The sequence below is a fragment of the Podarcis bocagei genome, assembly GCF_964188305.1.
Source record: "Podarcis bocagei genome assembly, chromosome: 12".
In the NCBI taxonomy this organism is placed as follows: domain Eukaryota; kingdom Metazoa; phylum Chordata; class Lepidosauria; order Squamata; family Lacertidae; genus Podarcis; species Podarcis bocagei.
The window spans coordinates 7,302,098-7,315,020 of record NC_138137.1 but is presented as its reverse complement, the minus strand read 5'-3'; positions in this window follow the sequence as shown (position 1 = coordinate 7,315,020).

Here is a 12,923-nt window from a genome sequence, read left to right as displayed (position 1 = left end):
AAACTTGCATACACTTAAAAATAATGGAAAATATTCCCGAATAAGCTGTGCTTCGCATCCATTTTGCAATTCAGAAGCAGATGGGCTACAAAAGCCGTCTTCAAACAGAGAGGTTGAAGGGTTGACAGCGGTATTTGCTCAAGGGTATAAAAAAATGCAGCGAGGCAAAAGCACTCACTAGTAAAAGCATCAGAAAAATTAGCTGGAACTATTTTTTTAGATGCGAATTTAAAATTAAGCCATGAGTCACACATGGTTACAAATATAGAGGCACTGCATCCAGCATTTCAAAAATAAAACTTCCCACAAAGTACTATGACCAAGGTACTTACTGGTAGGTCAAACAAATATATAACAATAGTATATTTAAACAGAATTTAAAACTAAAACCACCGGTAACATTTGCCATTTCCTTCAAATGTATAATTTTAGCTTCGTTTCATCATTTGACGATGATCAGCAGAGGGTCAATTAATAAAATGCAAGCCGAAGCTGCAGATAGTCGGTAGCTAGAAAACTACGCCAAAAATAAGCATTTCATAATTATTCAGTTTTGCGTGTTTTCTCGTCTGATCACGTATTTACTTTTAGTGAGTGTGCCTGTGTCATCTGCAGAACTCAGGTGTTCTGTTTTGTTGTCATCCGTCAGTCTCGGGAGACAATGGAAGAAGGCGCGCTGGGGGGTGAAGTCAAACGATTATTTTGTATAATCACCTCATAAAAAGAGTGTGTGTGCCTTGAATTGATGGAGTCATTTTAAACATATAGAAAAGACCACATTGTCCATTGTTAAGTCTGCTTGGTTGGGTTGTTGTCAAGCTTTTGCCCTTTTAAAGGCCTTGGGCACGTTGGGATTTTTTAGTGAGGACCATCACATGTCACTCCTCTGGTCTAAACCACTGAGCCTCTTGGGCTTGCCAATCATAGGGTTGGCGGTTCGAATCCCCGTGACGGGGAGAGCTCCTGTTGCTTAGTCCCAGCTCCTGCCAACCTAGCAGTTCAAAAGCATGCCCGAAAGTGCAAGTAGATAAATAGGTACTCTTGGACTACATGGAATTGGTGGAAATGACTGGCAGAATCCGAGACCAGGGAGAAGAGGCGGTGGAAGAAGATTGGAGGAAATTTAAAGACTATTTACAGAAATATTGCAAAATTAAGGAATGTTAGAATGATGTTGGATTGAAGTTACGTGGTTTCTAGCTGTAATGGTTTAAAAGAATGTGGAAAAATTGGATTTTTAATAGGTAAAAATTTAATGTTATAATATATTAAGATTAAAGATCAGGATAATAAGGAGGGAAAGGAATTGCTGAACTAATAAATTGAACTGGAATACAAAAAAGGGAGGTATGAGGAGGTCCGGGAAACAAGTAAATGAAAGATAAGTGATGTAAAGATGGAATTATTTTTAACTGTTTTTTATTTCCTATTTTTTCTTTTTTCTTTTTCATTATGTAATACTGTGAAAACTTTAATAAATATTTATAAAAAGATAAATAGGTACTCTCTGGTGGAAGGTAAATGGCATTTCTGTGCGCTGCTCTGGTTTTGGTGTTCCGTTGCGCCAGAAGCGGCTTAGTCATGCTGGCCACAGGACCCGGAAAAACTGTCTGCAGACAAACGCCGGCTCCTTTGGCCAGTAAAGCGAGATGAGCACCACACCCCATAGTTGCCTTTGACTGGACTTAACTGTCCACGGGTCCTTTTTACCTTCTGGTCACTTTTTCGTTTGGCAAAGAGAACATATTTTGGTTTTTGAAGGGATCTGGGTACAAGTCAGACCCAGCTGAGTAACGGTGAGCCTTGAGAAGCACAGAGAGCTAAAAGAGAAGTGGGAAGGAGTCTCACTCTTCTAGTTTTCTTCTTTAGCTCCATGTGCTTTTCAAGAAAGGGACGTGGGGGCGCTGTGGGTTAAACCACAGAGCCTAGGACTTGCCGATAAGAAGGTCGGCGGTTCTAATCCCCACGACGGGGTGAGCTCCTGTTGCTCTGTCCCTCCTCCTGCCAACCTAGCAGTTCAAAAGCACTCCAAAAAGTGCAAATAGATAAATAGGTATCGCTCCAGCGGGAAGGTAAACGGCGTTTCCGTGTACTGCTTTGGTTCACCAGAAGCAGCTTAGTCATGCTGGCCACATGACCAGGAAGCTGTATCCTGGCTCCCTCGGCCAATAAAGCATGATGAGCGCCGCAACCCCAGAGTCAGCCACGACTGGACCTAATGGTCAGGGGTCCCTTTACCTTTACTTTTCAAGAAACAAAAAAGGCAGCCATCACACTACCTCCTGGGGCACTGGGGGCTCAAGGGCTCTGTGGGAACCAGGAGAAAAAGTGCTTTTGCGAAGCCAATTGCTGCTTGTGTTCATAAATCACTTGCTTTCCTCCGCATCAGCCAACAGAAGAATTATTTGACAATTAATTTAATTTTTCAGTCTCCACCAGCTGTTTTAGCTGCAGAGTGTTAGCTTGTTTTATTCTCACTCTAATTAAGGCTTGGTATTATTTTGCTGGCATTTCCCCCTTTCCGCTATATTCCCTTATCAATTAACTTTTCTGAAGTTTAAATGTTGTATATTCTAGGAACGTAGGGAACTGTATTGACTAGAGGGTCTTTGGAGATAGACAAGGTAAAAAGTAATGGCAAGGAACATCAGACCAGGAATGCTGAAAGTATTTTGATTGAAAGGGCATTAGTTTTGAGAAGAAGCAAAAGCTAACTTAAAGCTGAAGAACCCCAGACAATTCACATTAAAACAGCTATGTATTAAAAAAGTGAATAAAATCATGGTTTTTATAACAACAGAATGTGCTGATCCTCACTACGCAACCTATACACTGTTCAGACTGCAACACTTCAGGAGACAAAGGGATCGATTCAAAATCCAGCTAAATTAGAGCTCTTGAGCCAAGCTAATTTATCCCAATTGATTTCAGTGGGACTTAATTTTAATTTTACACATACCGTATTTTTTGCTCTATAAGACTCACTTTTTCCCTCCTAAGAAGTAAGGGGAAATGTGTGTGCGTCTTATGGAGCGAATGCAGGCTGTGCAGCTATCCCAGAAGCCAGAACAGCAAGAGGGATTGATGCTTTCACTGCGCAGCGATCCCTCTTGCTGTTCTGGCTTCTGAGAATCAGAATCCATTTTTTCTTGTTTTCCTCCTCCAAAAACTAGGTGTGTCTTGTGGTCTGGTACGTCTTATAGAGTGAAAAATACGGTACTTTGGCTTAGTAGCAGTAAGGCAGCGAACTGTGTCCTAACCCTTCCCTCTGTACTCCATCTTACTCCTCTATCAGGACTTGCTCCCCATTTGTTCTAGTGGTATGGGACCTAAGCTATAAGATTCCTGTACTATTTCTCTGTTCTTTAGGGCACCTAGAGCATAACACTGAACTGACAATAAATAAATGTTGTAACAGTGACTGGGAAAAGTGGTTCATAACAGCATAAAATGGTTTTGGTTTTTTTTGTTAAAAAAACACCCCAATCTGGTCCAAAAATTAGTTCTCTGACGCTGTTATACAAATGAACTAAGCAAGTTTTTCCTGGGAATAAAGGTGCCAATTTCACATGGCCCTGTTCCTGTATGTTGATCTGTAAACCTTAGTGAGTAGCAAAGATGCCCTGAGGTTCTTATTATTTACTCACTCAACCACTCACTCAAAACCAACAACAATTTTTAACAAGGTTAGAAATTCCCTTTTCATCCATCGAGTCCAGTGTGTCTGCTCCAGAAATCACTATTATTTATTTGTCGATCTTACCTCAGATAGTCTTTCCAAAGGTGTCAGTGGTGGTTTACATCTATGCCCTGACTGAACTGCACATGTAATAAAGCAATTCCAAATTGCTTGGAAGTTGTCCAGTGCCATTCCTTTTCGCAGTGCGCTACCCTTGTGTTTGAGTTTTTCCATTAATGTCGTTCCTCAGATTTCTGGGTTCCAACTATCCAGTAAGCTATATACTCTCAAGGTCCTGTTTTCCCCCTAGCAGCAATTGAGTTCAATGTTTTCAAGTTTCTTGTTGTAAGACAGGCAAGAAATAATATGCAATTTGTATCTTCACTTGGTGCTTCAGCCATTTTGTTCAAATGAGGTCTTCTCCTAAGAATAATTAATGTTTGCTCACCACCACTCTTCACCAAGTGATTCAGTACACTTGTAGCATCTCTGCCAAAACTAATAAAATGAACATTTCGCTCCTTTGTGTACTTTTGGATAATCCCTGGATTGCTTTGCTCCCATTGAAACGTGCATCTCTCTCTGTTACCATAATGAGAAATGAGACATGTGCATATCAATTTGACTAGGGCTAACAGGCTTGGATCCAATGGACTCTGAGCATGAACAGAAGGCAATTGTGCTTGTGCAATTGTGCCCCCACATCAAACCCCATCCCAGAAATCCTTGCACTCTTTGTAGCAGCTTTGTGGTGCTCTATTCTCCAATGATGTGGATGCAGGTGGCGCTGTGGTCTAAACCACTGAGCCTCTTGGGCTTGCCAATCATAAGGTCGGCGGTTCGAATCCCGCGAGGGGGGGGGCTCCCGTTGCTTGATCCCTGCTCCTGCCAACCTAGCAGTTCGAAAGCACATCAAAGTGCAAGTAGATAAATAGGTACTGCTCTGGCGGGAAGGTAAATGGTGTTTCCATGTGCTGCTCTGGTTGCCAGAAGCAGCTTAGTCATGCTGGCCACATGACCCGGAAGCTGTCTGCAGACAAGCGCCGGCTCCCTCAGCCTATAGAGCGAGATGAGCGCACAGTCCCAGAGTCGTCCACGACTAGACCTAACGGTCAGGGGGGGGGTACCTTTACCTTTACCCTCCAAGCAGAACTTCATGTGTAATTCTTAGCATCCATGTCATGGTCCGGCACAGAAAATGACATAGGTGCAGCTTCAAGTTTGAGAGGGCTCTCAACACAGTGCCCCATAGATGGCCCTTTCCTATATCAATGCCTCCTCATGAGGCCTGGCAGGCTTACTTGTGGGGAGAGGAAGTGGGCACAGCACTGGGGCAACTTGATGAGCACTTGGACAGCTTGAAATTCAAATTTCCTAAAATGCCCCCAAAGTATCATTGTTCCGGGGCTTCATAGGAAATTAAAATGGCATCTGCACACTTTCTGGAGCCTCCGAAAATAAGGCCTCAAGACAGGTGGCAACTTTCTGTACATCTCCTGTACGGAGGAGACTATGACATACACCCAGTGGAGCTGTATGCACTGTGATGGCCTGGGAATCCGATTCAGAGGCTGAACCTGAGGAATCCCAGCCTCCACAGGAGTCCCTGCCTCCAGGGCCGGCTGAGCCGGGGCTGGGGCCTGAGCCTGAAGGGTCCTCACCTGTGCTGGATCCTCAGGTGCAGACACCAGATGTATCCACTCTGGCTAAGGGGGGTGATTGAGGACCCATTGCCTACAGGTGTGCCTCTCCCAGCCCTGTCAGGGGAAGGTGAAGCTGCTCCTGGGTCCAGTAACCCTCCAGCCTCTCCTGAGCTGCAGAGGCTCAGGGCAGAGAGGTGGAGGGAACTAAGTTCTCACAGGAGGAGTGCTCACCTCCAGGCCAGGAGAGGCGAGTCACCTGTGGACCGGGGCCGCCCTATGCCTCAGAGGAGATAAAGGCCAGCCGCCCAGTCCCAGGTTGTGGGAGCAACATTGTTGGTTGCCTGTTCTTGCCGGTACCCTGTCTTGCTTTCTGCCAGAGTTCCTGACCACGCCCGACTCCCTGCCTTGGACCCCGTTTCAGCCTCGGACCGGACACGGACCATGCCGCATGGTACCCCCCCCCCCAGGACCAGCACATGCACGCTTAGCAGAGTTCCATAAGAAGCGAGGTTGTGTAGGCATGTGGCATCACGATTTTCTTTATTTACAGCAAATCAAAACAACAAAATATGGCTAATGTGAACAGCGTCTCTCACATGCGTCTTCTCTGTCCGAGAGCAGAGAACAAAGAGCAGAAAACAAAAGCACAAAGAACAGAAGTTCTGTATCTGAGTTTCCGTTCCACACTTCCAGCAGTGCGGAATGTAAATAAGGATCACATGATCCTGCGATGAGAGAATGAAATACTGACAGCAACAGTGGGCACTGCCTGGGCCCTGGCAGCTGCATGAGGAAGTTGTGTGCTGATGCCAGACCCACCCCCGAAATAATATAAGAATTGGATATTATTCATTCATCTGGAGGGAAAAGGGCTGGAGGTGAATCTGCTGTGATGCGCAGCACATGAATGCTATGGCAATGAAGTGAGTGTATAGGATCTGAAGGATAGGGTTAGGATAATCACCATCTTTCTGTGACCAGAAGCAAACACAACAATAGCAGACAATTGATGTGTGTCATTACAGAGACAGGTGATTGCCCACTTGAAAATGAAGAAGGTGCTAGCAGAGTTGAAGGTGCCCCCTCGCCATCAAGCTGAGCCACGTTTCTCCTAAAATGGGAGGCAACACATTCAAAAGAAGTCCCTGCAGATATGCCTGGCTGCATTCTAGAACACTGCAGAACTCATATTCCATTACAGAATCTCTTTTAAAGTTCAGGGCTTTCTCTTAAAGTTTCACCAATACCTACCTTGTCTAAATAATGCAAGCTCATCCTGTTTGAAGAACAGGACGGCACTCGTTTTCCCTCCTTCTAAATATCTGCCATGACTCCAGCTCTTAGCAGATTTCAAGAACCCATGGAGACTTCAAGGCACAGTTCCTGCATTCCAACCAGCTTTCAGGGTCCAGAAAATATAACATTCTGCTTTGAATTTTGCAAACATTAGTGGTGGCTCTGCGAACACATTTCATCATGGTGGCAACAATAAGAATGCTGTGTTGGCTTATCTTTCTGGATTCCTGGAAAGGAAGAAGGTTCGTTGACAAAATCTCAGCCACACATTAGTTTGCAAGCTTCAAGTGTTACGTAAATATTTTCTTTATTTCCACAAGCTAAACCTGTAGCTCAGTATATGCTGGAACAAGGCATATGGGATCCCATCTGGGACAGTTGCATATAATTTCTCCAAGGAACATCTTTGCAACCTGCTTTACCACTTCTGCAAAGAATTCAGCATAGTAATCTAGCTTTAGAAAAATCACAGTCCTTGCTCCATACCCAACCCAGAAAAGTTGGGCAGGAAGGGTGTTAGGTACTAAGCTTGGATCCTAGAACAATAGGCAGGTAGGATCCTAGAATGCAACAACTGATTGGCCTGCAGGAGAAGACCAATCAGACTCCAGGAGGGAAGCAGAACCAGCCAATCAGACAGGACTCATTGTGTAAATAATGTATATAAAAGCCTGAGGCTTGGGGGGGGGGCAATTCAATCACTGTTTTACAAGCTGCAATAAAGATCATGAAATCACTACAGAGTACAGTGGTGCCTCGCAAGATGAAAAGAATCTGTTCTGTGATTCTCTTCGTCTAGCGGTTTTTTCGTCTTGCGAAGCAAGCCCATTGACGGATTAGCGGATTAGCGCTATTAGCGGCTTTTAGCGGCTTATCTGCTGATCGGATCAGCTGATAAGTGGCTTAGCGGCTTAGAAAAAGGGGGGGAGGGAAAAAAACCAGCAGGAACTCGCAAGGCATTGTTGTCTTGCGAAGCAAGCCCATAGGAAATTCGTTTTGCGAAGCACCTCCAAAACGGAAAACCCTTTCGTCTAGCGGGTTTTCCGTCTTGCGAGGCATTCGTCTTGCGGGGCACCACTGTATATTTCAGAGGGGTTATAGGGTCATTGAGCACAGTGGGACTTTCCCCTGTCCTGAGTGAGTGTGCATAGGGCTTCGCTGTGTACATGAAGCTAAAGAACCACAAACAGCCCTTGAATTTTTCAACAGACGAGACTTTCAGGGTGGGAAGGGGACTTGTGTTACAAGTGTGCACCTGACTCAAAAATAATAAAAATGCTTCCTGGCCCTGGTCTTATTGGAAAGCCCTATGAATTCCTTCTCTCATTATGCACTCAGAACTGAAAGTCCCCCACATTCCTTCTCTTTGAAGGGGTGTGTGTGAAAGTACTGGAAAGTACTTGTTTCAGCCATGTAAAAAGGTAAAGGACCACAGGATGGTTAGATCCAGTCAAAGGCAACTATGGGGTGCAGCCCTCATCTCACTTTTCAGGCCAAGGGAGCTGGCCTTTGTCCACAGACAGCTTTCCGGGTCATGTGGCCAGCATGACTAAACCACTTCTGGTGCACCGGAAGCCAGAGTGCATGGAAAAGCTATGTACCAACTCTTAATAGATGCTCAATACCTAGACAGAGGGGGGTAGTGAGAGAAAAGGAGGCACATCTGAATGTCCAGCAGTTCACAGACACAGAGTGGATAAGTGAAGCCCATTTCTGCAAAACTCGGGAAAAAGGACTAAAATTAATACACAGGTGACATTGAATTCTGATTTAACTTGGTTACATTAATCTGAATCTGTCCCCTCTGTGCTGCAGAGGATGTTCAATTAAAGGTACACTGCTTTACCCATGGTGAACCTTTGAAAAGGAACTGAAATCCCGGGGAACAAATTTCATTTTAATAAGCTAGATTGTACTGCAACCTGAGCTACCTGACCCTGTCTTGGCACTTCTATTTTTAAAGATGGAAGTTGACAACCCCTTGACGCACAAAGTACTGAAACTTAAAGAGCTAGTAGCTACCAGGCTGGAGAAATTTTGCCACTGGAAAGATTTGAGGAACCCCTCTGTTAATAATTGGGAGAGGAGGCTCTGGTGGTAGGCTTCAGACAAAAAATGGACTCCACAATGTAAAGGGTCAAGGGGAGAAACATAATCAGAAAAATTATTGGGCGTTTGCTTCCTATTTATTAGTTACACTAAGGCAAGGGATTCAAATGCTGCTCCAATTTCTTTTGGAAGTGATTTTCTGGTCTCCAGCTATGCAAGCATGATTTTTCTGTTATTGCGTTGTAGGCTTACCTATCTGTAACAATACTACAGGAGGTTACCTAATTGTGGGTTTCTTTGTTGTTGTTAAACAAAAAACAACAAATTGATTTTTTTAAAAAGAATCAGAAGGGACTTTGAAAGGTCATCTCGTTCACCCTCCTGCTTGGTGAGGGATCCGCAATGTAGAACCCAACTGCAACAACTGTCCTCTTTAATGGAGAAGGGCAGTTCTGGAAGCTTCTGCAGTTGGTGTGTGCACATTTAGTTCACAAAGCTGGACTGCTCAAAGGCCACAAAGAACCATTGGCCATGTTTCCTCCCAGGTAAGGGGTGCATCCTTCAGTATTCTCCCAAATTCCGAAAAATTCTATGCTCAGTAGATATCCAGTCTTTAAAATTTATCCTGAAGCATACCTCACAGTCTGAAAATGAGAAGCCATTGTTGATTTTGAAAAATGGTTCTACTGCAACACATTTCTTCAGCTGCCACTATTTCTTTATTCTGACGGCAGGGAAGCAGCTGTAAGTCTGTGCACCTTAATTCTGTCTATTCTTCAGCCCTAGATTTCTTGCCATATACATATGTTCAAATAGCAGGTAACAATGGTGCTTAGCTGGCTGATGAGCCCACTCAAACAGATGGCCTTCTCGCTTGGCAGACTTGTAGCCATAATTGAAACACAGACACTAAAGCTTCAGAAACAAACGCAGGCTGAATGATGAAGTCTTTGGAACTGATGGATGCATTATCATTTTTTGGGGTTGGGTTTTCAACTTTCCCACACCCCAGGTACTTAGTTGAACTAATAGTCAACTGAAGCACAGTGCCCCAGTCAAGGGAAGTAATAGTCCCATTCTATTCTTCCTTGGTCAGACCACCCTGGACTACTTTGTCCAGTTCTGGGTACTGCAATTTAATATTGACAAGCAGGAACGTGTGCAGAGGAGGACGACCAAGATGATAAACGGTCTGAAACCAACCTTATGAGGAAATGATTGAGGGATTTGGGTATTTTTAGCTTGGAAAAGAGGACACTGATATGATAGACATCTTCAAATATCTGAAAGGCTTTCACGTGGAAGATGGAGTGAGCTTTTTTCTCCCGATCTGGAGAGTAGGATCCACACCAATAGATTCAAGTTACAAGAAAGAAGATTCCAACTAAACATTAGGAAGAACTTTCTGTAAGAGCTGTTTGACCGTGGAAAAGTCTCCTTCCTTGAAGGTTTTTAAGCAGAGGGTGGATGGCCATCTGTCATGAATGCTTTAGTTGAGATTCCTGCTTTACAGGGGGTTGGGTTTAATGACCCTCAAGGTACCTTTCAACTCTACAATTCTATGATTCTATATTTTAAGGGAAGAAAATGTATGAAGAATCCAAATTGCAATTGCAATCTATTTTAGGAAGCAAAATAGTCACCTTCAAATCTTGGACCTGAATAGGGCTAGCAGAGTCGTAGAATCATAGAATTGTTGACTTGGGAGTTAGTTAGTTAGTTAGTTAGTTGAGTTGAGTTAGTCCAACTTCTTGTAATGCAAAAATCATAGTCTTATATTCAGCCAGACAATTGGTCTGTCTAACCCAGGAATCCCCGAGCTGAGTGCAGCCCCAATTCTGCTTGGTCCCCAGCTCCCAGGTTTTCCCCAAGCTGAAATTCTCTAGAAAAACACGTGATCTTCATCGTCATTTTTATACAAAAAAACCCACACCTTTGGAATGTATAGCCTTTGATAAGAAGCCCAAGTGGCCAGCATATCTGCTATAGGCAGCAAAACGTTTGTCATATCCTGCTAGCTGGATATTTGACTCAGAAAGTAATTATCTTCAGCAGCAACTGGAGCTAATACTTTTGCTGTATTTGGCAGATACTATGATACATCTGTGCAATCAAAACATACTTGAGATAGCCCATTAGTTTTCTGCTCAATGGCGGAGCACATTGTGCTGTTCCAATGTGTCTTTTAAAGGATAACCTGCACTGTGACCCTCTCCCCGAGCAGTATGAAAGGAAGTCTCCATTTCTGGCGCAACTGCTCACTCAAAGGAATTTCATGTTGCTCCAATTATTGCTTAGAGGTCAGTGTTTGTGGCCGTTTTTGTCGAGAATCACTTGCGGTACTGAGAGCAGAAATGGATTGATTCACTGAGGTTGCTTCACTTACACACACCCAGTTTCAACATATTGATCTACGTTAGCCTAAGCCATTGTAAGTTTAAGTGCTGTCACAAACACGGCTGAAACAGTGTCCTTCCAAGCAAGCGAGACTGGGCTGTGTCTTGAAGAGCCCTAAGATAAGGAAAAGTGTGAGTCTCCACTATGCCAAGTCCAAGAATGTAGGGAAACTTTTTGATTAGCGTTTAAAACTTTGCTGGCAAACAGTGGCTCCCCAACTCCTGTCGCTCCCCTGCCCACAGACCATTTGAGAATTGCTTGGGGTCTTGGAAGAGCACATAATGAGTTTCCTACCTATGGTAGCAATTGTGATGCACTGTGCTGGAGGCCGTACGGTTTTTAATTGTCGTTTCCCCTGGAATTCAAAATTGTAATGCACTAAAATACAGTACAAGAAATAAAAGGCAAAAAAGAAGTTAAAAATCAATGTGAATATTTGATGCAGGCAAACCACAGATCACCTGAATGAAGCTCACAGATCATAGTTTGGAAACCCACGGTGGAAAATTAATCATTTCTTTAGGAAAGTCTATACAATCATATTGAATAACAGAACTATCTTTTGTATTTGCTCTAAGAAGATTAGGTGCCAAGCATTCCACCAGGAGGGTTATTATGCTTCGCCAGTATGTTTGCCTCCTTAAATATTCGATTGGCTATAATTTGATATTATACTACAAGTATTGCAAATTCCTTCAGTAGCCAAGCGTCACCAACTAAGCAGTGTAGACAGTGTATACAAGGTCTTATCTTACTACACTAGGGATTATATCGCTATATCTGAAATTTCATGCATATCAGCTAATGTCTTGACACTCCTCCACAAAAATAGCTGTTTACTTGGCTATTTTCCTATGTTGTGAAGGCTCAAATTTCAATTCAGTGGAGCAGCGTCAAGATATTAACTGATATGCGTGAAATTTCAGGTATAACTATATAATGGACTGATTGACATTTTCCTCAGCCCCAGACTTTAAACACAGCCAGTTTCAGGTGAGTGAATGTTGGGATGGTGGTACGTGAACATTATGAGATTCACATGGTGTTCTTTAGCTGTGATGCAGGGGAACTGAGCTTCATGGTGGAACTGAATAGGTTAGCAAGTCAGCAAATGGAATGCTAATTCAAGATGTCACCTTTGCCCCTGTTCTCAATCCACCCACTCTGTCCCTACCATCACATCAAACCAAGTATATCACAGCCAGTCTCCTTTGTTGCCAGAAAACCAACTGTAAGGCTGTTCTCGCTGGCTTGGAGGAAATAAAAAGCAGTATTGAGAAGGGGCAGGAAATGGCTGATGGCTTGAGTCATTTTGAAGCTGGAAGAACCCACAGAGAACCTTTTTTTTATTCTGTGTCCAAACATATTCATTATGACCCAAAACATCTGTCTTAGCATCAGGTATAAAGGGGAGGATCGGTCCCCAAACAAACTTTTCTGTTATCAGGATGCTCTTGGAATCACACCATTCTTTAGAGGGACTCAAAACCTCTTCCATCAGTTTGGGGATACCAAAACGCAATACCCTAAAAAAAAGCAATATAAACTTTACACTACTTCATATCAAAAGGTGGGACTTCTGGTGAAAAGGCAACGAGGGTCCTGTCACTTTTAGTTTAATATGTGGTAGTCACCTTTCAAGACACTTGCAGGCATGGTCTGGTTACACCCAATAACATTCTTATAGTACTGAATATTTATTTATGGATATTTGATTTATAAATTGATGCCTAAAAACAATGGTGGAATTGCAGCTTTTAAAAAGAAACTTAAGGCTAACTGATGCCATTTTATAAATACTTGCTGACCAAAAGTTCCAACAATAAAGTTTTCCAGAAATTATTACACAGAAGCACAAA